The sequence below is a fragment of the Callospermophilus lateralis genome, unplaced genomic scaffold, assembly GCF_048772815.1.
Source record: "Callospermophilus lateralis isolate mCalLat2 unplaced genomic scaffold, mCalLat2.hap1 Scaffold_183, whole genome shotgun sequence".
Classification (NCBI taxonomy): domain Eukaryota; kingdom Metazoa; phylum Chordata; class Mammalia; order Rodentia; family Sciuridae; genus Callospermophilus; species Callospermophilus lateralis.
The window spans coordinates 2,276,410-2,298,627 of record NW_027512861.1 but is presented as its reverse complement, the minus strand read 5'-3'; the positions used below and the strand labels follow the sequence as shown (position 1 = coordinate 2,298,627).

The 22,218-nt window shown below is 33.1% G+C and overlaps 1 pseudogene; it reads left to right on the top strand.

Annotated features, from left to right (window-relative positions):
• Nucleotides 1-22,218, top strand: part of LOC143637777 (abnormal spindle-like microcephaly-associated protein) — a 48,366-nt pseudogene that overhangs the window by 2,211 nt on the left and 23,937 nt on the right.

The window sequence follows — 22,218 nt, the reverse complement described above, 5'->3', positions numbered from 1 at the left end:
TTTCATCAGTATATTTTGTTTGTTTTTACAGAGGAGTCTTTGGAATACCATTAATAAAAAGAAAAATTCAGCCTCTTCAAGTTATAACAAAAAGATTTCAAATGATCAAAACATTAACAAAACATTTTGTGTTTCTCAAAAAGTTGACAGAATTAGTAGCCCACTACAGGCATGTGAAAATTTGGGTATTAATGAAGCCTGTTCTCCAACAGAAAATCGTTCTTTAACCCTTGAAGAACACAAAATACCTATATCACCTATTAGCCCTGCTTTCCAAGAATGTCATGGTGAAATTTGCTTGCCACTTTCTGTACGTCGGTCTACTACCTACTCATCTCTTCTTACATGTGAAAATGAGGAACAGTTAAAAGTAGAAGATGCCACCATTTCAAAAGATTTTAATTTTAATGAGGAAGTCATAACTAAAACTTCCTTTCAAAGTGAGGAGAATAGTAAACTTATTCTGACCCCAAACTGTTCTTCAACTTTAAACTTTATGCAAAGTCAAGCAAATTTTCTAAGTCCAGATTCTTTTGTAAGTAATAGTCATACAGCTAATAATGAAGTAGGGTTAATGACATTTATTTCATCAGATACACTTAAAAAAGATAATTCAGAGTCTGTGAATTTGGAATCCAAAAGTATACATGAAATTTACAGAACAATTTTAAGTCCAGATTCTTTCGTAAATGATAATTATGGAGCAAATCAGGATCTAGAGTCAGATTCAGTTAATCCTATTTTATCCCCAAATCAATTTGTAAAAGATAACATGGCACATATATATACCTCTCAGCAAACATGTAAAATATTATCATTATCAAATGAAAATTCAAAGATTGCCCGGTCTCCTCAGCACTGGAGAAAAAATGAAGTTTTGCCATGTAGTCATGAATATCAGGGTTCAAAAACACCCAAGCCTAATTTTGAAGAACTAAATCCTATAGAAGTGAAGTCAAGGTTACTACAATTTTAGAAAACAAATTCACCCTAAATTTTCTGCAGTTCAGGATGTTTCTCGTTATAGCCATAATAAGCAACATAAGAGATGCCCCATACTTTCTAACACAGTTATTAAAAGGAAGACCACCATTGCCAGAGAAAATCAAACAGATTAATAAGCCAAAAGCAAAAAGATGCCTCAACAGTACAGTAGGTGAATGTGAAAAAGTAATAGATCACCCCAAAGAAACAGAAGCTTTACATTCTCATCTTCCAATTATCGATTCAGTATTAAGTAAACCTGAGTGTTATAAAAGTGAAGTAAGTAATTCAATGACAGCTTTAGTTGCTTGTAAAAGAAAAAGTGATGGAAACATGGAAGATACAAATGTGAAGGTTGCTATTATAGAACATATGGATATACCCAAAATCAAAAGAATCCACTTTTCTCCCTTGGAATTGAAAACATCAACTGTTAAAAAAATAAAGATGACAACACCAATCTCAAAACGTACTAGCAACAGAGAGAAATTAAGCCTTAAGAAGAAAACTGGTGAGTATTATTTATAAAATCTCTAGTGTATTTTCTGTTTTGGTTTAGTGAATCTGCTTTTGATAAGCTTATATTAACTTGTACTTTTCATTTGTCAAATTGCTCAGTGGAAGACAGAACAAATAGTGTGGGACTAATTTCTGAAATTGTTGCAATCTTGTCTGTTAAACTTTGGATATTTTTTAAAATTTTATTTATTTATTTTTTAGTTGTAGATGGACACAATACTTTTATTTATTTTTTATTTATTTTTATGTGGTCTTGAGAATCGAACCCAATGCCTCACATGTGTGAGGCAAGCACTCTCCCACTGATTCACAACCCCAGCCCAAACTTTTGATATTTTACTCATGAATTTTCTGCAATAATTCTGTTTTTTAAAAAATATTATATCCAAATATTTATCTCAATTTGATATTTTTGGTACCTCCTTAAGTTTTACACCCTAAGAAAGTATTTGACATGTCTTGCCTTAGTCCACACCCTAACTAGAAGGCCCAGTGAAGTTCCTGGCCCGAATACTACCATCAGAAAGATTGTAGGAAAGACCTTTTCATGTCCTGTAATCCTGATAAGCTTACTCTGTCTTTGCCTCTGTCCATCCACTAATTGGAAATGAAGATAGGTCCCTAGAGTTCTCCATTTCTTAGAGAAGAATATTTTTCCTTTTCTAGTATTCACAGCTTTATCACACTGCCTCAGAAGCAGACAGGATTAATCCCATCACACTTTTAACCCAAAATACCTCTTCTGACAATCAAGATCCACGCAGGAAAGTAACCCACACTATGTATTTTACCAGATAATTTGAAAGAATTCTAGGCCTCCTAAGAAATATACACATCTCTCATTTGAACATCCCTCAATTGGAACTGTTTTCTTTCTCCTATTCAGTAAATCCTTCTATATCCTTTGGACTCACTGTTCTTCATTAGCACTTCTTTGCAAACATTCTCCTACCTTGTTACCCTGTTGCAGCCTGACCTTCTCTTGACAACAGTGCTTTCATTATAACCCTCTCAAGTTCTGTCTGCATTCTCTCCTACTTTTATGATTTTGGAGCTCCTGCTGGAATCTTCTAATATCTACTTTTTATTTTTTATCTATTTCCAAACTAATATCCCCTCTCTCCCTTAAAAACAAGCAAAAAGAAAAAAACAAAATAGTTTAAAGCTCATTTTTCAGACTTTCTCACCCCTGTCCTCTCTTGATGCAGAGAATGATTCACTCTCAAAATTTTGAATCTTGCTTATTATACTTTCTCTAAAACTACTACTATTATGATTTCAAAATCATTTTCGAATATCTTTCTACTACTCTGGGAATTTAGTTCCAACCTCCTTAGGTCATGCTTTCCTAAAAGCATCTTAATATCCAGTTACTATCTCTATAAGTTCCACATTTCCTCTAGAACCCAACTTCAACATTGTTTATACCCCACTGTACACATACAGTTCTTTAATCCACCACTGTTTCCATGGCCCTCATCTCTGACCTATCTATCTTTCCTAATCCAGCTTGAATTCCATGGTTCAACACAAGCACTTCCCCTGGCTTCCTTCCCTTCATTGTCCATGCAGCAAATTCCAACTGTATTTCAGTCTAACTTTGCCTACTCTATGCCTGAACCTTGCTTGGTTGTTCTTTATTACTACAAACCCCAAGTAATCCCTGAACTCTTTTTATGGCTGTATTTTCCTGGCTTATTAGCTTTGCTATAGGGTACCTCACCCTTTTATCCTGAAACTTCTCTTTCCTCCTGTCTCATGATTGATAATAGTTGCTGACATTTACTGAGTTCTTTTATGTGTCAGACCTAGTTGTGAGTGCCTTACTATTACCTCTTTTAATATTTATGACATTCATGTGCAGTAAATGTTATTTTTACCCATAGCACAATTTTACAAATAGGTACATTGAGACTTGAGTAATTTTCCCATTTTACAGTCAGTCAGTGATAAAGCTGGGGTTCTACCCCAGGTAATGTCAGTTTTGTGATCCTCATCCAAGCTGATGACCCGTTTCCTATTTCACTGAGGGAGTAGAAATATAGATGCTTCTCTATTTACTAAGGATTACATCCAATAAACCCATTATAATTGACCTTAACAAGAAAAGTTTCAATAAAATAGCAAAAACTGATTGAAGTGGATTCAACAATTTTAGGTGATGAATTGGAAATAACTAATAAAGCTCCTTTCAAAATGATGTTTTACTTCAGAAAATAACTTTTAATTAAGTATAATCTATATGCAAAAATTATACAAATCAGTATATAACTCAGTGAATGATCACAAAGGGAACATTGACTCTATTAAGGAGTTTTGCTTAAAAGAAAATGTAAGCAACATAAGCATAGAGCATAGGCTGAAGGGATAAATGGTCAGTGAGTTCCACACTGTAAATCCAGTGATTATTTCTCAATCTTTTTTTTTTTGTATTGGGGATTGAACCCTGGTACATTTAACCACTGAGCCTCATCCCTTTCCTGTATTTTATTTGGAGGGTCTAGCCAAGTTGCTTAGGGTCTCCTTTAGTTGATGAGGCTGGCTTTGGACTCATGATCCTCCTTCCTTAGCCTCCCAAAGTGCTGGGATTACAGGCAAGCATCACCATGCCTGGCTATTCTCAGTCTTCATCTTGAGCTATTTGTAAACAGTTTGGAGCCTTGAACCTCTGTCTTCTTGGAACATTTTATCTTGCCATTCTCATTCTCCTGGTTTTCTTCCTTCTTCATTGACTGCTCCCTTTCAGTTTTCTTTGTGGGAAGTTTCTTATTTCCCTTACACTTTGGATTACAGAGGGCTAGTTATTAAACATTTTTATATTTTACTCATTCTCTTAATGATCTCATCTGTTATTTCTCAATAGTGTGGCCCAAAGCTGTGGAATTGTCCTTATTTGTGTTTCTCTCTCATCCTTTCTTTTTAAACTCAAATGCAGATCTGATTCTAAACTCAGTCCACCAACAAATTTTCTCTTTCCTTCAAATATAATCATAATCTGATCACTTCTCACTCACCATTGAATGGCACCGTTTGGGCCAGTCTTTGTCATTGCAGGATGTGCAAACAGATCTCCTTGCTTTCACCCTTGACTTTTCCATAGTCTGCGTACCCACATACTACTTTTAAAATATTAGGGCTTGGACTGTTCAGTTTCATAACATCTAATGACTTCCTGTTGCAATGAAAGCCCAAATTCCTACAATGATTTACAGGTCCCTATAACATCAAAATTATGACATTTTGACTTTCCAGCCTCTTACTTTTCTCTTTCCCTTGCTCACTGTTTTTTACCACTTTGGCTTCCTTGTAGTCCTTGAAACTTCAAATATGCTGTGTCCTCAGGGTATTTGCAGTTTGTTGTTTTCTCTAACTAGAATGACCTTTTTATTTAGTTCACTCATCATCGTATCATGTTCAAAACAGTGACTTGACCCAGGTTCTCAAACGCTACCAAATATTTAGAGTCACAGTTTAAACTTAGGTTTTCCTAGCTACAACATAAATGGTTTTTTTTTCACCATTCTTGTTAAACTGTTGGGGTTTAAATGGAAGAAAAGATAAATAAAAGTTTTTATTTGGGGTAACGACCAAGGATTATAGTGATGGCACAATGGGATTCACTGACTTCAAAGTTCTGTGCCAATGTATAATTATTAAAACAACTCTTCTGATTTTCCACTATGTGGTGTTTTTCTTCCTTGCTCAGGAAACTCCAATGGTGCTTTACTATTATCAGATGATTTACAAAATTATTATTCTGTCATTTTAGGTCATCAGTTATAGGATCTCTGTTTATTTAGCCAGATATCTTTATTCACCATTCTGTCTGTGTATACTCTTACTAACATTCATATCTGTTTTTCTCTCATTAATTCAATCCTTTATTTCAAGTACTATAACCAACTTTTGTTAATACTGTTCTCTAATGAATTTCCCTCTAATTATATTCCCTTAGAAACTAATTACAGCTTATGTGACATCTTGAACCTACCTGTTATTTCTATTTCTTGCTTTACTGTTTTTTATAGATATGTTCTGATCCGATAACAAATTATTTGATTCTAAGAAACATATCCATTTTGGTCTCCTGCAAGGTATACAACAAATGATGAACAGAATGAATTCGTGAATGAATGAATGAACAAAGACCACTGAATTTTTGACACTCAAACCCATACCTGTTTTTGAGGCCACCACGTGGTTGAACCTCTTTGTTAGGTTTAGAGAGAACTGTACATATTTGGTATCTGATATATGAGCCCATAGAAGAGCCAGTAATTCACTAAGAGCTGCTCTAGCTTCTTTCTCTTCTGACAAACAATTCTCCAGATATATTTCTTCAACACTAATGAGGCCCCTTAATAAAGCACATATTAAGTGTTCATACATTGTTTAGGCTCTGTTTTCCCAGGAAAAAAATATAATTTGTATCCTCAAGCTACTCCCAGTTTTAATGATTAAGCTCTGCCCAGGGAATTATTGAAGCATAGAAGCAGAGATGTTGTATGAATGGCAAATAATGTGATAAGGTACTAATGCAGGCTTCCTAATGAATAAAATGATTTCAATGCAGAGGGACTAGCTTGTTGAAGGTTGCAAAGTGAGTCTCCCTTTTATGTTTTAAATGTTCAAATAAAAAGAAAATTATAACTTAATAAATGTTATAACTTGATCATGTTCCTTATCTTCATAATAGGTATAGATTTGAGATTTCTCTAAAACAAGAGTAAGCAGCCTTTTTTTAGGGATTTTTTTAAAAATAACTTTTTAAATACCTTTATCTTATTTATTTATTTTTATGTGGTGCTGAGGATCGAACCCAGGGCTTCACACATGCTAGGCAAGTGCTCTTTCACTTGCCTAATACAACCCCAGCCCCTTTTTCTTTCATAGTTCAGATAATATTTTTGGCTATGCAGGCCATATTTCTATCACAACTGTTTAGCTCTGCCATTAACAATGTGCCTGTGTTCTAATAATTTTTTATTTATAGGCACTGAAATTTGGATTTCATGTAGTTTTTATGTCATCAAATATTATTCACTTCATTTCCCCCCATTCATTTACAAATGTAAAAACTATTCTTTGCGTATAGAACATACAAAAGAAGATTGTGCTGGATTTTACACATGGGCTATAGTTTGCTCTAATTAGGAAAGATGCTTACATTTAGTAGCAGAATATGCTGGTATGAAACCTGCTTTTGAGAGAGTGAACTGCTACTCCTATAGGTATTTGCTACTATGAATTTTATTGCCTTTTCCTTTATAATTACTTGCTATTTATTAATCATGTAAGCTATATACTTGGGAATCAGTCTGTTCTCATTCTTCACCACTTTTCTAGTGAGTTGGTATTAAGACTTATTGTTTCGACTATTAAAACAACTCTGCTCTGTTTCCTACCTTTGTTAAAAATTGTTTTATCATATCTAACTTGGCTAATAACTACCTTGTAGTTTTTTATCTTTAGTCATAACCCCATTCATTTTCTTGTTTATACTATTTTCAAAAATAAAGATGAAGGTGTTATTTCTTGAAATAAAATCTGTCACTGAAATAGAGGGTACTTCAAACTTGTTAATAGTGCAGGCTCTAGAACTTGACTACCCAGGTTCAAACCCCTGCTGCTTCCTAACTTATGTGACCTCTAAGCCCTAGAATCCTAATTATGTAAATTTTGGATAACTATAGTACTGTTTTCATAGATTTATTGTGATAATTATATGAGTGAAAGATTAATACTTAATAGCTCTTGGCATAGTATATTCAATTATTAGCTGCCACTATTATTAATATTGTTGAACTCCTCCCTTCCTCTTCCAACTTCTTTTATGTAATTTCTTATGTGTGTTTATTCTTTGTTGTATCCTTGTTATAGTTTTGTCAGCAAGCCATATCCCTTGTGCTTAATATTCATTTTAGGAGTTAGCACATGTATATTTTCATCCAGAAGGTCTTTTATGCCCCTTTTAAACTTTTTCTGTATTAGACTTAACTGCCTATAGGCTGTGACAATTATCTTTCTATTCTGTATTTTCCCTGAACCTAACACAGTCTGGAATATATGCACACAGTCAATTGTGGTTAAATCTGGACAGTAACTTCTGTAGACAAAAATTGAATGTATTGTTTTGGTCTGAAAAACATTCTAGATGTTGGTTTCATTGACTACTAAGTTCATAATATTAGTATCTGAAGCATAGTAATTATTAAGTATTTGCTAAATGAATATGATTATAAAGAACCCATACTTTTAATTTTAAATGAGCTACCAACTTTGGGAATTTTATTTTTTAATGCTATTAATTTTGTTTTCTAATGTATTTTAGATTCAATGGCATTCAAAACACCTATTTCTAAAACAAACAAAAGGATAAAAACCCATTGTTGCTGTGGCACAGTCTAATTTGACCTTCATAAAACCATTAAAAGCAGGTAAGTGCTTATTATATTTAAACTGAAAATATAGTTTATTATATTTAATCTGAAAAAGTGACATGGAATGAAGCATCAATTTCATTTCAAATGGAAATGAGTTTTTTAAAAAATTTGAATAAAGGCCTTGAAGAATTTTTAAAGTGTGTATGCAAATTATAATTAAGGTATTCTATCAGATTTTACTGAAATTGCTTTATGGTAGGTTAGGATTTTTAAATAATCAGGGAATTTTGTTTTATTCCCTATCATTTTGCTTGATCACATTTCATACCCAAAATGTTTTCAAGTCTTTGTAGCAAGTAGTGAAAAGCAAATATTGTTCAGTTTTTTTATTATGGTTTTACTAGTTTAAAAAAAAAAGTTATTTTTCTATATATTGTACAGTAATTTACTAGAAATTTTTATATGTAATAATCTAGTTGTATTCTTAGATATTCCTAGACACCCAATGCAATTTGCTGCAAAAAACATGTTTTATGATGAGCGCTGGAAGGAAAAACAGGAACCAAGGATTCACTTGGTGGCTAAATTTTATATTAACTCCGGATGACTTCACTGTAAAAACAAGTATTTCTGAAGGTAAACATTAAGTTAATGTTTAAATTTAATAATACTCTTGTTTTAGCAGACCAAAATTTGACAGGATTTGTCATTCTTTAATTAAATATACTTTACTTATTACGTTCTATTTCACTAATTTATTGACTTAAGTTTTTAAGATTGTGTAGGTAATTTTTCTTACATAGGTTGACATGAATACATTTTCTGTACTAAAAGTACTGAAACTTGCTTTTTCTTTTTACCTTCCATTCTATCATTTTATCAGCCAATGTAAGCAGTCCTTTGTGGCCTGAACATTTTGGATGTATTGACTTCACTGTTAGTACCTTAGTTTAAGGAGTAGGTCAGAACACTGCATAGTACAGGGACTGTGAGAGACAATTCAGATGAAATTTTAAAACACTGCAGTGTTTATTCTTAAAGAGAAGACTTGGGTGTGGGATAAGGTAGAAGCATGACACTAAGAAACATTTGAAAGATTTTTTTCTGAAAGAGAAAGAAATTAACTTTTGTCTATTCTTCATAGAAATTATAGGAATCCATTTCAGATAACTAAAATGATTTTAGTTATCAAACCATTGTGTAATCATGCAAAATGGTGATTTTCCCATTGTTGCAGTGTTCAAACAGACCATATTTCACATTCACCAGAGAAACGTGTAGGATTTCTTCTATTAGATGCAGAGTCTCTGGTTTAATTCCTAGGTCCTTGATCCATTTTGAGTTAAGTTTTGTGCATGGTGAGAGATAGGGGTTTAATTTCATTTGGTGCATATAGATTTCCAGTTTTCCCAGCAACATTTGTTGAAGAAGCTATCTTTTCTCAAATGTATATTTTTGGCACCTTTGTCTAATATAAGTGTAATCATATGATTCTGTGTTCTCTATTCTGTACCATTGCTTTGGTGCCAATACCATGCTGCTTTTGTTACTATTGCTCTGTAGTATAGTTTAGGTTTAAGTTCTGGTATAGTGATGCCACCTGCTTCACTCTTCTTTCTAAGGATTGCTTTTGCTATTATTTTTCCAGTTGAATTTCATGACTTCTTTTTCTATTTCTATGAGGAGTATCATTGGGATTATGATTAGAATTGCATTAAATCTGTATAGTGCTTTTGGTAGTATGATCATTTTGACAATATTAATTTTGCCTATCCAAGAACAAGGTAGATCATTCCGTCTTCTAAGGTCTTCTTTAATTTCTTTCTTTAGCGTTCTATAGTTTTCATTGTAGAGGTCTTACACCTCCTTTGTTAAATTTTGATTCTCAAGTATTTTATTCTTTTTTTGAAGCTATTGTAAACAGGATAGTTTTTCTCATTTCTCTTTCAGAGGATTTGTCACTGATATACAGAAATGAATTTGATTTATGGGAATTGATTTTGTATCCTGGTACTTTGCTGAATTCATTTTACTAGTTTTCTGGTGGAGTTTTTTTGGATCTTCTAGGTATAGAAGAATCATAGGCAAATAGTGCTAATTTGAGTTCTTCTTTTCCTATCTGTATCCCTTTAATTTCTTTCATCTAATTCCTCTGACCAGTGTTTCAAGAACTATGTTAAATAGAAGTGGTGAAAGAGGGCATCCCTGTCTTGTTCCAGTTTTTAGAGGAAATGCCTTTACTGTTTCTCCATTTCAAATGATGTTGTCCTGGGGCTTAGGCTTATCATAGATAGCTTTTATGATGTTGAGATATATTCCTGTTATCCCTATTTTTCTAGTGTTTTGAACATGTATAGGTACTGTATTTTGTCAAATGCTTATTTTGCATCTATTGAGATGATCATATGATTCTTTAAGTCTATTGATGTAATGAATTACATTTATTGATTTCCATATATTGAGTCAGCCTTGCATCCCTGGTATGAAACCCACTTGATCTTGGTACATTATCTTTTTGATATGTTTTTGTAATCAATTTGCCAGAATCTTATTGAGAATTTTTGCATCTATATTCATTAGAGATATTGGTCTGAAGTTTTATTTTTTTGATGTGTCTTTGCCTGGTTTTGGAATGAGGGTGACATTGGCCTCACAGAATGAATTTGGAAGCGCTCCCTCTTTTTCTATTTCTTATAAATTATTTCAGAATAATTTATAGAGTATTGATATTAGTTCTTTAGAACTCAATTGTGTATTCATCTGGTCCTGGGCTTTTTTTGGTTGGTAGGCTTCTGATGGCATCTTCTATTAATCTGTTTAAATTGAGTATATCATCGTGATATTCAACTTGGGCAACTCATATGCCTCTAGAAATTTGTCATTGCCTTTGATATTCTCTATTATATTGGAGTACAAGTTTTTAAAATAATATCTAATTATCTTCTGTATTCCTGTAGTGTCTGTTGTGATATTTCCTTTTTCATCACGTTCATTAGTAATTTGAATTTTCTCTCTCCTTCTTTTTGTCAGCATGGCTGAGGGTTTGTTAATTTTATTTATTTTTTCGAAGAACCAAGTTTTTGTTCTGTTAATATTTTCAATTGTTTCTTTTGTTTCAATTTCATTGATTTTGGCTGTGATTTTAAATATTTCCTTAAATATGTCTTCTACTGCTTTTGGTGTTGATTTGTTGTTCTTTTTCTAAGGCTTTGAGATGTAATGTTAAGTCATTTATTTGTTGACTTTTTCTTCTTTTAAGGAATGAACTCCATGCAATGAACTTTTCTTAGAACTGCTTTCATAGTGTTCCAGAGATTTTGATATGTTGTATCTGTGTTCTCATTTACCTCTAAGAATTTTTTAATATCCTCCTTGATGTCTTTTGCAACCCATTGTTCATTTACTAGCATATTATTTAGTCTCCAGTTATTGAAATAGTTTGTATTTCTTATTTTATCATTGATTTCTAATTTCATTCCAGTATGATCTGATAGAATACAGGGTAGTATCTCTACTTTTTTGTATTTGTTAAGAGTTACTTTGTGGCATAATATATGGTCTGTTTTAGAGAAGGATCCATGTGTGTTTAGAGAAGAAAGTATATTCTCTCATTGAAGGATGAGATATTCTATATATGTCAATTAAGTCTAAGTTATTGAGTATATTATTGAGTCCTATATTTTCTTTGTTCAGCTTTTGTTTGGAAGACCTATCCAGTGGTGTAAGAGGTGTGTTAAAGTCACCAAAATTATTATGTTGTGGTCAGTTTGACTCTTGAACTTGAGAAGAGTTTGTTTGATGAACATAAATGCTCCATTATTTGGGGCATATATATTTAAAATTGTTATGTCTGGTTGGTATATGGTTCCCTTGAGCAGTGTGAAATGTTCTTCTTTGTCCCTTTTGATTAACTTTAGCTAAAGTCTACTTTATTTGATATGAGGATGGAAACCCCTGCTTGCTTCTGCAGTCCATGTGAGTGGTATGATTTTTCCCAACCTTTCACCTTCAGTCTGTGTATGTCTTTTCCTATGAAATGAGACACTTGGAAACAGAATATTGTATTGTTCGGTCTTTTTTTTTTTTTTTTTTTTTTTTAATCGAATCAGCTAGCCTATGTCTTTTGATTAGTGAATTTAGGCCATTAACATCAGGGTTATTATTGAGATATGATTTGTATTCCCAGCTACTTTTGTTTATTTTTGTTATTTAACTTGACTTGGTTTTCCTTTGATTAGCTTTTCCTTTAGTGTAATATCTACCTTTGCTGATTTTTATTGTTGTTTTTCATTTTCTCTTCATAAAATAGTTTGCCAAGGATGTTCTGTAGTAGAGGTTTTCTAGCTGTAATTCTTTTAACTTTTGTGTATCATGGACGATTTTTATTTCATCATCAAATCTAAAGCTTAGTTTTGCTGGATACAAAATTCTTAGTTGGCATCCATTTTTTTTTCAAAGCTTGATATATGTTGTTATAGGATCTTCTAGCTTTCAGGGTCTGGGTTGAAAAATCTGCACATAACCTACTTGGTTCTCCCTATATGTAATCTGATTCCTTTCTCTCGTGGCTTTTAATTTTCTCTCCTTATTCTGTATGTTAGGCATTTTTATTATAATGTACCTTGGTGTGAATCTGTTGTGATTTTGTACATTTGATGTCCTGTAAACCTCTTGAATTTGGTTTTCCAATTCGTTCTTTATGTTTGAAAATTTTTCTGCATTATTTCATTGAATAGATCGTTCATTCCTTTGTTTTGGAACTGTGCCTTCCTCTATCCCAATAAGCCTTAAATTTGGTCTTTTTATGCTATCCCATATTTCTTGAATGTTCTGCTCATGGTTTATTACCCTTTTCAACTTTGTGATCTACATTCTTTTCAAGATTATATACTTTTTCTTCATTGTCCGAGGTCCTGTCTTCCAAGTGGTCTAATCTGTTGGTGATGCTTTCAATTGAACATTTAATTTGTTTCTTTCATTTCAAGGATTTTTTTTTTGAGAGACAGAGAGAATGAATTTTTAATATTTATTTTTTAGTTTTCGGTGGACACAACATCTTTATTTTATTTTTATGTGGTGCTGAGGATCAAACCCAGCACCCCACATATGCCAGGTGAGCGCGCTGCCACTTGAACCACATCCTTATCCTCTCATTTCAAGGATTTTTGTTTGGTTTTTCTTTAGAACTTCTATCTCCCTATTGAAGTAATCTTTTGCTTCCTGTATTTGCTTATGTAGCTCTTTGTCAAGATGATTTTTTTTTGCTGCCTGTATTTGCTCTCTTATATCATCCTTTAATTCACAAAACATTTTAACTATATACATCCTGAACTCCTTCTCTGTCATTTCATCTGCTGTGCTGGCCATGGATTCTAATAATGTGGTATCTTCATTTGTTTGTGGCACCTTCTTCCCTTGTCTTTTCATGTTGCTTTTGTGTCTTCCTTTTTAGCTCTGTGAATCCAAGGCGTTACCATTTTTATCCCATAGGCTTATAGTGCCCCTGTAGGGTTCCAATACCTCTCCTGAGGGAAAGGACAATGTTAACAAATATAAACAAAATACCACCTAAAAAAAAATATTTGTTATTAAGATATTTACAGGTTGGTCACAGTGTACAGAAATGGTAAATTCAAGTATTATCTACAATATAATCAGTAGGTTTGTAAAAGGGTTTATAGTTTCTGATGGTGGGCAAAGAACCTGGGGTGTAGGAAGATATGTTGAGGAGGTATGAGATGAGGATATAGAGTTAATCTTAGGATGTGTGAAAGAGAAATCTAAAGAAGAATGTTAGTAGCAGGAGAATAGAGAGGAAGTAATTCGGGGTAGACAAGTAAGAGGAAAGACATAGAATACATAAAACAAACACATGTATATTAAGAAAAATTTAAAAATGTTAAAATAATAAAAATTGGAGAGAAAGAAAAAAAAGAATATACAACACAACAGTAATATACTATTCAGTCATACCAGTCCTCAATATCCTAATTCATGCAAAGTACTTGCTTTCACATATGTTGGGGATGTGAGGGCAGGAGAATAAAGAGGGAGAAGAAAGAAAAAAAATCTCAAAGGAAGAAATAAGGATTGTTTTGGTTGGAGATGAGAATCTTTCCTGCTTCCCTTCTCATCCAGTAGGTGGGGTTGTCTGTTTTTAGTTGATATCTCTGCTCTCATGATGGTGGGGGTTACCAGGGTGTGAGGGTTGGTCTTGTGTACAGGGCACCTGGAAGTGGGGTTTGGCACTCCAGTTGGGAGACTGCACCTCAAGGATCTCCTTTGGCATCTATCTGCTCCTATCATGTGGGTGCTGGGTCTTATCTCCTTATCTCACCTGTAGACCTCACAGTTCCTGCCCTCTAAATTAGTCTCTAAAGTGTATCTCCCTCCCCGCCCCCTTTCTACTTCCTAATCAGGAGCCTTTCTCCAGAGGTTCTTGTATGTTGCACTCTGGTGGCTGTCATAGAGGGCTGTTTTTTATTGCACTGTTCCAAGTTAGCAGCTGCTGGCGATTGGGAGGAATTAGAAAACTATGGGTTCGTGGTTATTTGGTGTTCCAAACTGGTAGTTGCCCCAACTGAAGATGGTGATGAAGATGACCCAAGATGGAGGCAGCTGCTTTCTGTGATGGGGTGTTGGGAGGGGTGGGGTGCGGTAGCCAGGAGATGTGTTGTGATTGGTTTAGATGAGCTCTGTAGCATGCAATGTTGCAGCTCTCAGCTTTTTTTCAGAGCTTCTGATGTCCCCAGGTGCAGGCCAGCTACTGAAAATAGGGGACTAAGACAGTAGTTGCAGAGTTACAAGATGGAAGCGACAGAGGGAGCCTCACATTGGTAGATGGGGGTCCACGTGGGAGTGGCGGCTGGAGTTCCTGCTCATGGGTAGCAGCTGTACTTCGTGGGAGCGGCGTCTGGGAATTCTGCGCTGGTGCTGATGCCAGTGGTCCCACTAAGGCACCTTGTGACCTGCGTGAGCAAGTAGTCAGGAGTCGGAAGTCCTTTTCTAAAGCTGAGGCCTGGGGCCTTGCGGGCAAAGAGGCTGTGATTCCTGCTCAGGATCAGCTATGGGGGGTCCTCTATCACTCTCAGCAAAGCAGTATTCCCACAGGCTGAGACCCCGGTCATGGAGCGACACAGAATGCTGCCTCCCTCTGGTCTACCATCTTGGATCTGAGCAAAAATCACATTCTTTAGGAGCTTAACTTTTTTTTATTAATTTATAAAAATGATGGAAAATAAGCCAGTTCAAAGGTCATTTAATATTCTGGATTAGAGAAGCTAATATTTTAAATGTTGGTGGTAGCAGGTAGTGCTAACAGGCTGTGGAGATATATTGGCCCAAGATACTTAGTGAATGATGACAACTACATTTTAAGATTAGAGAATCAGAAGAAAACTTGGAAGGAGTGGGAAATGGATTCCATTTTTATCATCTTAAGTTGGATTTTATTGCTGAATTTAAGAATTTATGATGTTTTTTAACCAGAAACATTTATCCTTTTTTTTATTACCCAGAAAATGCTGCTACTCTTCTTTTGGGAGCGGAGAATCAACATAAAATAAGTGTTCCTAGAGCGCCTACAAAAGATGAAATGTCTCTCAGAGCTTATACTGCACGGTGCAGGTTGAATAGATTACGCCGCACAGCATGCTGTTTATTTACATCTGAAAAAATTGTTAAAGCTATTAAAAAGCTTGAAATTGAAATTGAAAATAGGCAGTTAATTGTTCGAAAAGATAAACACCTCTGGAAAGATATTGGTAAGAAGGTTACTGGTTAATTTTTTAAATTTTGCATTTAGTCCCTGCCCCCAGTTTTATTGAAGGAAGTATAATTGACAGATAAAAATTGTATATATTTAAGATATACAGTGTGATGTTAATATGCATATATATTGTAAGATGATAACTACAATGTAGCTGATTAACATATCTAGCACCTTACATAGTTACGTTTGTGGGGAGGATGGGTTGGTTGAGGACATTTAAGATGTATTCTTAACAGATTTCAAGTTTGTAATTCAGCTTTGATAACTATAATCACAATACTATACAGTAAATCTCTAGAACTTATTCATCTTGCATAAATGAAACTTTGTACCCTTTTGATAAGCATCTCCTCAGCCCTTGGCAACCACCATTCTCTCTGCTTCTGTGAATTCAATGTTTTTAGATTACATGTGCAAGCAAGATAATACAGTGATTGTTTTTCCTTTCCTGGCTTATTGCACTTAACATAATGTCCTACGGGCTTATCCATGTTGTGAAAAAAGACATATTTCCTTCATCTTAGAGGCTGAATAGTATTTCATTATGTGTATAGACACAACCCATTTTCTTTATTCTTTCTTTCATTGGTGGATACTTAGATTGTTTCCACATCTTGGCTACAGTGAATAATGCTACAATAAATATAAAAATAAAATTATCTCTTCCAGACACTGATTTCATTTTGTGTGTGTGTGTGTGTGTGTGCGTGTGTGTGTGTATGTGTATGTGTGTGTATAGATAGATAGAGATTATTTTTTGTTTCAAAGCTAAATTTACTTGCTTTAGCTTTTCTGCCCCAAATCTCACATACATAAATATAATAATGTATAGTTAACAATAGAAGTATTTTTCATATAGAAAATATGCTTCATTTAAGTGATTATTCTTTTTTTCCACTGATATCTTTTCTGTGGAATTTTATCCTCTTTATTTAATTAGTGATCTGAACTTGTCTTTCTTTTGATCTATATTTCAGGAGAACGTCAGAAAGTCTTGAACTGGCTATTATCCTATAATCCTTTGTGGCTTCGAATTGGCGTAGAGGTGAGGATATGTTTTAGTTTTAAACAGTTTATTTTTCAATTATATACTTAGAATATTCTTTAATAAAATGTGGTTTTACTCATAGAAGTTATAAAATTATTTGTTTAGCTTGATTCATCTTCAATATAAAATATAAGGTCAACTAGGAAATACTGATTAGATAAGTAGACCATGTCATTATTTATTATTGACATATTGTTACAGAGTAATTTATTTCTATAGTCTTTTTCTTCTTTCTTTTTTTTTGTATTGGAGATTGAACACTTTACCATTGAGCCACACCTACAGCCTTTTTTATTTTTTATTTAGAGACAAGGTCTAGCTAACTTGTTTAGGGCCTTGCTTAATTGCTAAGGCTGGCCTCAAACTGCCTCAGCCTTCCAAGCCACTTGGGATTACAGTTGTGTCACCACCATGCCCAGCTACTTCTGTAGTCTTTTAAATATACATAATGTGATCTTGGCTGTAATGAACCTATAGTATAGTAAACTAATTTTTTGAACATTTATAAATGAAAAGACTAGGCTATTTAAAACATATTTTCTAATTTAAGTCTCTTTAAATCTCAATGAGATGTGTATTATTATTTTTACTTCTCTAACAAAGTGAAAGCTATGATATTAAGTGACTTGTAAAATGCTAGTAATTGATCAAGCCTTGTACCTACAACTGTCTGAGCCAAATCACAACTTTCCAATTATTTGATGGACTACTACTTAAAAAACGTCATCCAGATTTGAATTATTACATAGTACTTGTTAACTATTATAAAATTTTGAATAATTAGGGTTCTGTTATACTTTCATGATATCTGTAGTTGCATGGTTATAATTAAATTTGAACAATGTTTCAATACTTTTTAAAATTTTTGGTACTGGAGATTGAATCCAGCAGTACTCTACTCCAATACTTTTTATTTTTTATTTAGACTGGGTCTTGCTAAGTTGCTGAGGCTGGCCTCAAATTTGTGTTCCTCCTGCCTTAGCCTCCAAGTAAATGAGATTACAGGTATATACCACTGCCCCCAGCAATGGTATATACCTGTAATGTTCCTTTAACTTAAAGGAAAAATTTTAAACATAAATGTAAAAGCTCCTTGTCAGATGCTTAAAAATTTATCTAAGTTCTAAGTTTTGTCTTTTTTTGTGAAGTAAACATTTAAAAATGCATAAACTATATATGTATAGTTTTAAAGGGTTATTTATTGAATGACTATGTCATTTCCTTACTGTTTAGGATATAGACTATTACCAGTTCTTTAGAAGATTGTTGTCTACTCTTCTCCAATAGTGTTTCATTCCTTTTTTGAGGTAGTATGATTCTGACTTTAGGTTTTAATTTTTTGTTTTTAGACAATTTATGGTGAACTCAAATCTTTGGAAGACAATAGTGATGTCACAGGGTTGGCTATGTTTATTCTGAATCGCTTGCTTTGGAATCCTGATATAGCAGCTGAATATAGACACCCTACTGTTCCTCATTTATACAGAGATGGTTAACATTGCTGCTTCCTTTGCATTTTCTCCACACTATGCACAAATGGCTTCTGGTTATTCTTCCTGTTTTTATTTATGTTTTACTTTCTTAAAGAAACCAGTCTAAATAGGTCTGCTTCCACTGCCTTCCTTTCCCTTATTCCCATTATTCCTCTTCACTATGTATAATTATTACTACTATTTTTGTCTCTATCCATCTTCTCCCTCCAATAGATTATAAATCCTATTCAGATTATATTTATCATGCTTTGCTACTGTATATATAGTGCCTAGGACAAAGCTTGCAAATAGTAGGTGCTCCATAAATGTCAGTTGAATGAATCCAGCTAAATCTCCTCATGTGCCCATTTTCCTTATCCATGAATTGAAAATATTAAATGGTACCTCTTATGTAGAGTTGTTGTATAGGTTTATTGAATTCATATATGTAAAACACTAAGAAAGGCACATAGTGTGATTTTTTTATTTGTTTGCTACTACTTTTTTTATGTTTTAAGTGAAACTGGCCTTTCATGGATGAATTTGTTATTATTTTTTCTAAGATCATGAAGAAGCTTTGTCCAAGCTTTTTCACATTGAAAAAGTTATTGTTGTTGGTATGCTAAGCTTTCCAGACTTATTGATCATGATCCTTGTCTCTTCTGTAAAGATGCTGAATTCAAGGTATAATTTTCATTTTATCTTATATATTTCAAATTTCCCATTTAAGACTTTTGTTGATCTTGTGGCATATTTTCTGTTTAGAAAGAACATTAACTTTGTTTTTTTTAAATTTTTTTTAGCTGTTGATGAACCTTTATTTTATTCATTTATTTATATGTGGTGCTGAGCATTAAACTCATTGCCTCACACATGTGGGGCAAGTACTGTACCACTGAGCCACATCCCCAGCCCAGAAAGAACATTTCTAGAGACTAATATGTTAGAATATAATATGAATGAACGTTTATTTAGTGAATCCCATCAGTAATTCTACCTTTCCTGATTTTTTGTTGGTTAACCTTTCACCAGTACATCATTATTACTCTTAATTTTGACATGAAAATGAACTAAACTATGTTTCTAAGAAATTAATTTTGAGGGAAATTTCTTACCTAATTTTGATGTAGTATATTATCAAATTAATGCTAGGTTTTGTAGTATGTTATTAATTATGAGCAAATTTTAAAGAGAACATTAAATTGAAAATGTATGATATTTGCAGTATTAACATTTGATATGAAACTGAAAATCTTTTTATACTATAATTAATTTTATGTCTATATTTACAGAATGACCAAAAGGATTTGCTTTTATTATATAAAAAGTTATACTATTGAAATATTATATCTGCAACCTGTTTCTTTGTAGGCTAGTAAAGAAATCTTTCTGGCTTTTTCACGAGATTTCCTAAGTGGTGAAGGTGATCTTTCCCGTCACCTTGGCTTTTTGGGATTGCCTGTTAGCCATGTTCAGACACCATTTAATGAATTTTATTTTTCTGTTACAAATCTTGCTGTAGATTTGCAGTGTGGAGTGCTTCATGTGTAAGTATAAGAAATAGAATCATTTTGCTAATGGAATAGACCAATTTTTTTTGGAAAATGTCGTACTCTGTACTTATAAATATATATATATATTTTTGTTCTTTCTTGTAATGGAATAAATTTAGGGTTGAAAAAAATTGAGATTTCTCTTTCAAAAAATGATATCAGTTTTATGCCTAGAAACTTTTCTCCTATCACACTTTTTTTTTCTGTTGGCATGTGACTTGAGTACATGCTCTGCAGTACATGGTTAGGAACTACTGATATCTCAGAAAAGGACTGGGAAAGAGCATGAAACTAATTAAAACATTAAACACTTAAATACATTTTATGTCAACAGTAGCTTCATGAGTTCCATTATCATTTCAGACTAGCTTTAGTAGCATTTACTTTGTTTTAATGTTTGATTAAAATCAGATGAAGTGATAGAATGACTTGCCCAAATTTTATAGAGTAAAATGGAGATATAGACTCTTTTAAGCCTGACTTTAAATTACAGAATATTTACCAAATAATAAACTGGAATCCCTCACAGTTGGCTATGATTTTAGTAATGGATTGCTTATTTCAGCTTTGGAAGGCTTGACTTTGACCATGTACTTCAGTTAGTCTCTTTAGAATTTCTGGATTGGAGACAATAGTCTTATTTCTAGGGAACTCTCCAATATGTTATACCCTTATCAAGGAAACACTTTGGGGGTTAAAAAAGAGAGAGAGAGACAGATTTAGTTATAGATGGGCACAATATCTTTATTTAATTTAGTTACTTCTATGTGGTGCTGAGAATCAAACCCAGTGCTTCACACATGCTAGGCAAGTGCTCTACCACTGAGCTACAGCCCCAGCCTCATTATGTGTTTTTTTTATGTGTATGTGAATTTCAAACCAGCCAGTTAAACTGGTAATGGGTTGGTCTATTGTTGCAGAAATGTTTCCTACATTGATTGGTCTAGGATGATCTTAAGTCATTTTATAGCCTTTAGAAACTATGATTCTGTAAATAATTTGGTCACCTTTTAGTTATATACAACATCATATGAGGCTTGCTTTTTCTATGGAAATATTGCCTATTGTGTAGTGGATAAAATATTGGTAACCTAGATGATATTAGGAATTTGAATTCAAGCTCTGGAGTACATGTCTTTTTTAGGTAGACATTCAAATATGTTTATAGTATGCATTACTATTATACACACAGAGAGAGAAAGAGAATTCGACCAACTGTTGTTATGGAAACTGATGAAACAAGATTTTAATTGCTGTCTTATTTCTGTCATAGCAGTATATGATGATGAATTAGATCAATTAAATTAACTTCCTCCTGGACCTTTGTTTCTTTCTCTGTAAAAAAAAAAGGCCACTAATACCTGACTATGGGATTTACCATGATAACTAAAATAAAAACAAAAACAAAAAAAACACTTAACTTGATTAATAGATTATAGCACACCTTAATACATGCCTCCTTCTTCTTATCCTTCCTCTCCTTCCTTTTTTTCTTTCTCTGAAGAAGTTTATTATTTTGTTGATATGTATGTATATTTTTGTGTATGTTTCAGTTTTCTTATCATTTTATTCATGAATTTCTATATTTAAAAATTAAAAATGAAAAACAGCTACTCATTAACTATGGAGCAATACAGTTTTGAGATAGTTATTTGGAGTCTTTTTGACCTTACTCTCTTTAAACTCTTGGGATTTATGTGGGTAATAACTATTTTTAAATGAATATTTCTTTTCATATATATTGTTACATAGCAAATTCATCTGAAAATTTCTTTACTACTAGGCGAACCATGGAACTTCTCACATAGAACTGGAATCTTTCAAAGAAACTCAGGATTCCTGCAATAAGTCGTCTTCAAAAAATGCACAATGTTGACATTGTTCTTCAAATTCTTAAATCATGAGGAATTCAATTAAGTGATGAACATGGTAAAAACTGAACAGAGAAATACTTATTCTCATTGAATATTGGTATATATATATATATATATATATATATATATATATATATATATATATATATATATATATACATGAATCATGCTAATGGACTGCATTTTTATTGGCAGGAAATTCAATCCTATCTAAGGATATTGTGGATAGGCACAGAGAAAAGACTCTTGCATTGCTTTGGAAAATTGTATTTGCTTTTCAGGTATTATACATTTGGAACATTTTGTGTTTTTTTTATTTTTCAATTTTGATTACTAGTTTATAAAAGGAATTTGAATCAAATAAACACAATAATAACTACCACTTATTAGAATTTATTCTGTCTCAGGCCTGTGATAATTTTTGTATGTATTCTATTTTAATATTTCTCACACATGCATTAGGTCATGTTAAGTCTCCTTCACAGGTGAGGAAACTGAAGCTCAAGTTTATATCATTGATAGGTGGAACTGTGCTGAGAATCTAAGCTTGTGTGGCCCCAAATCTCATTTTCTTAACCACTAGATATTTTATCAGTGTAGATTGTAGAATGGCG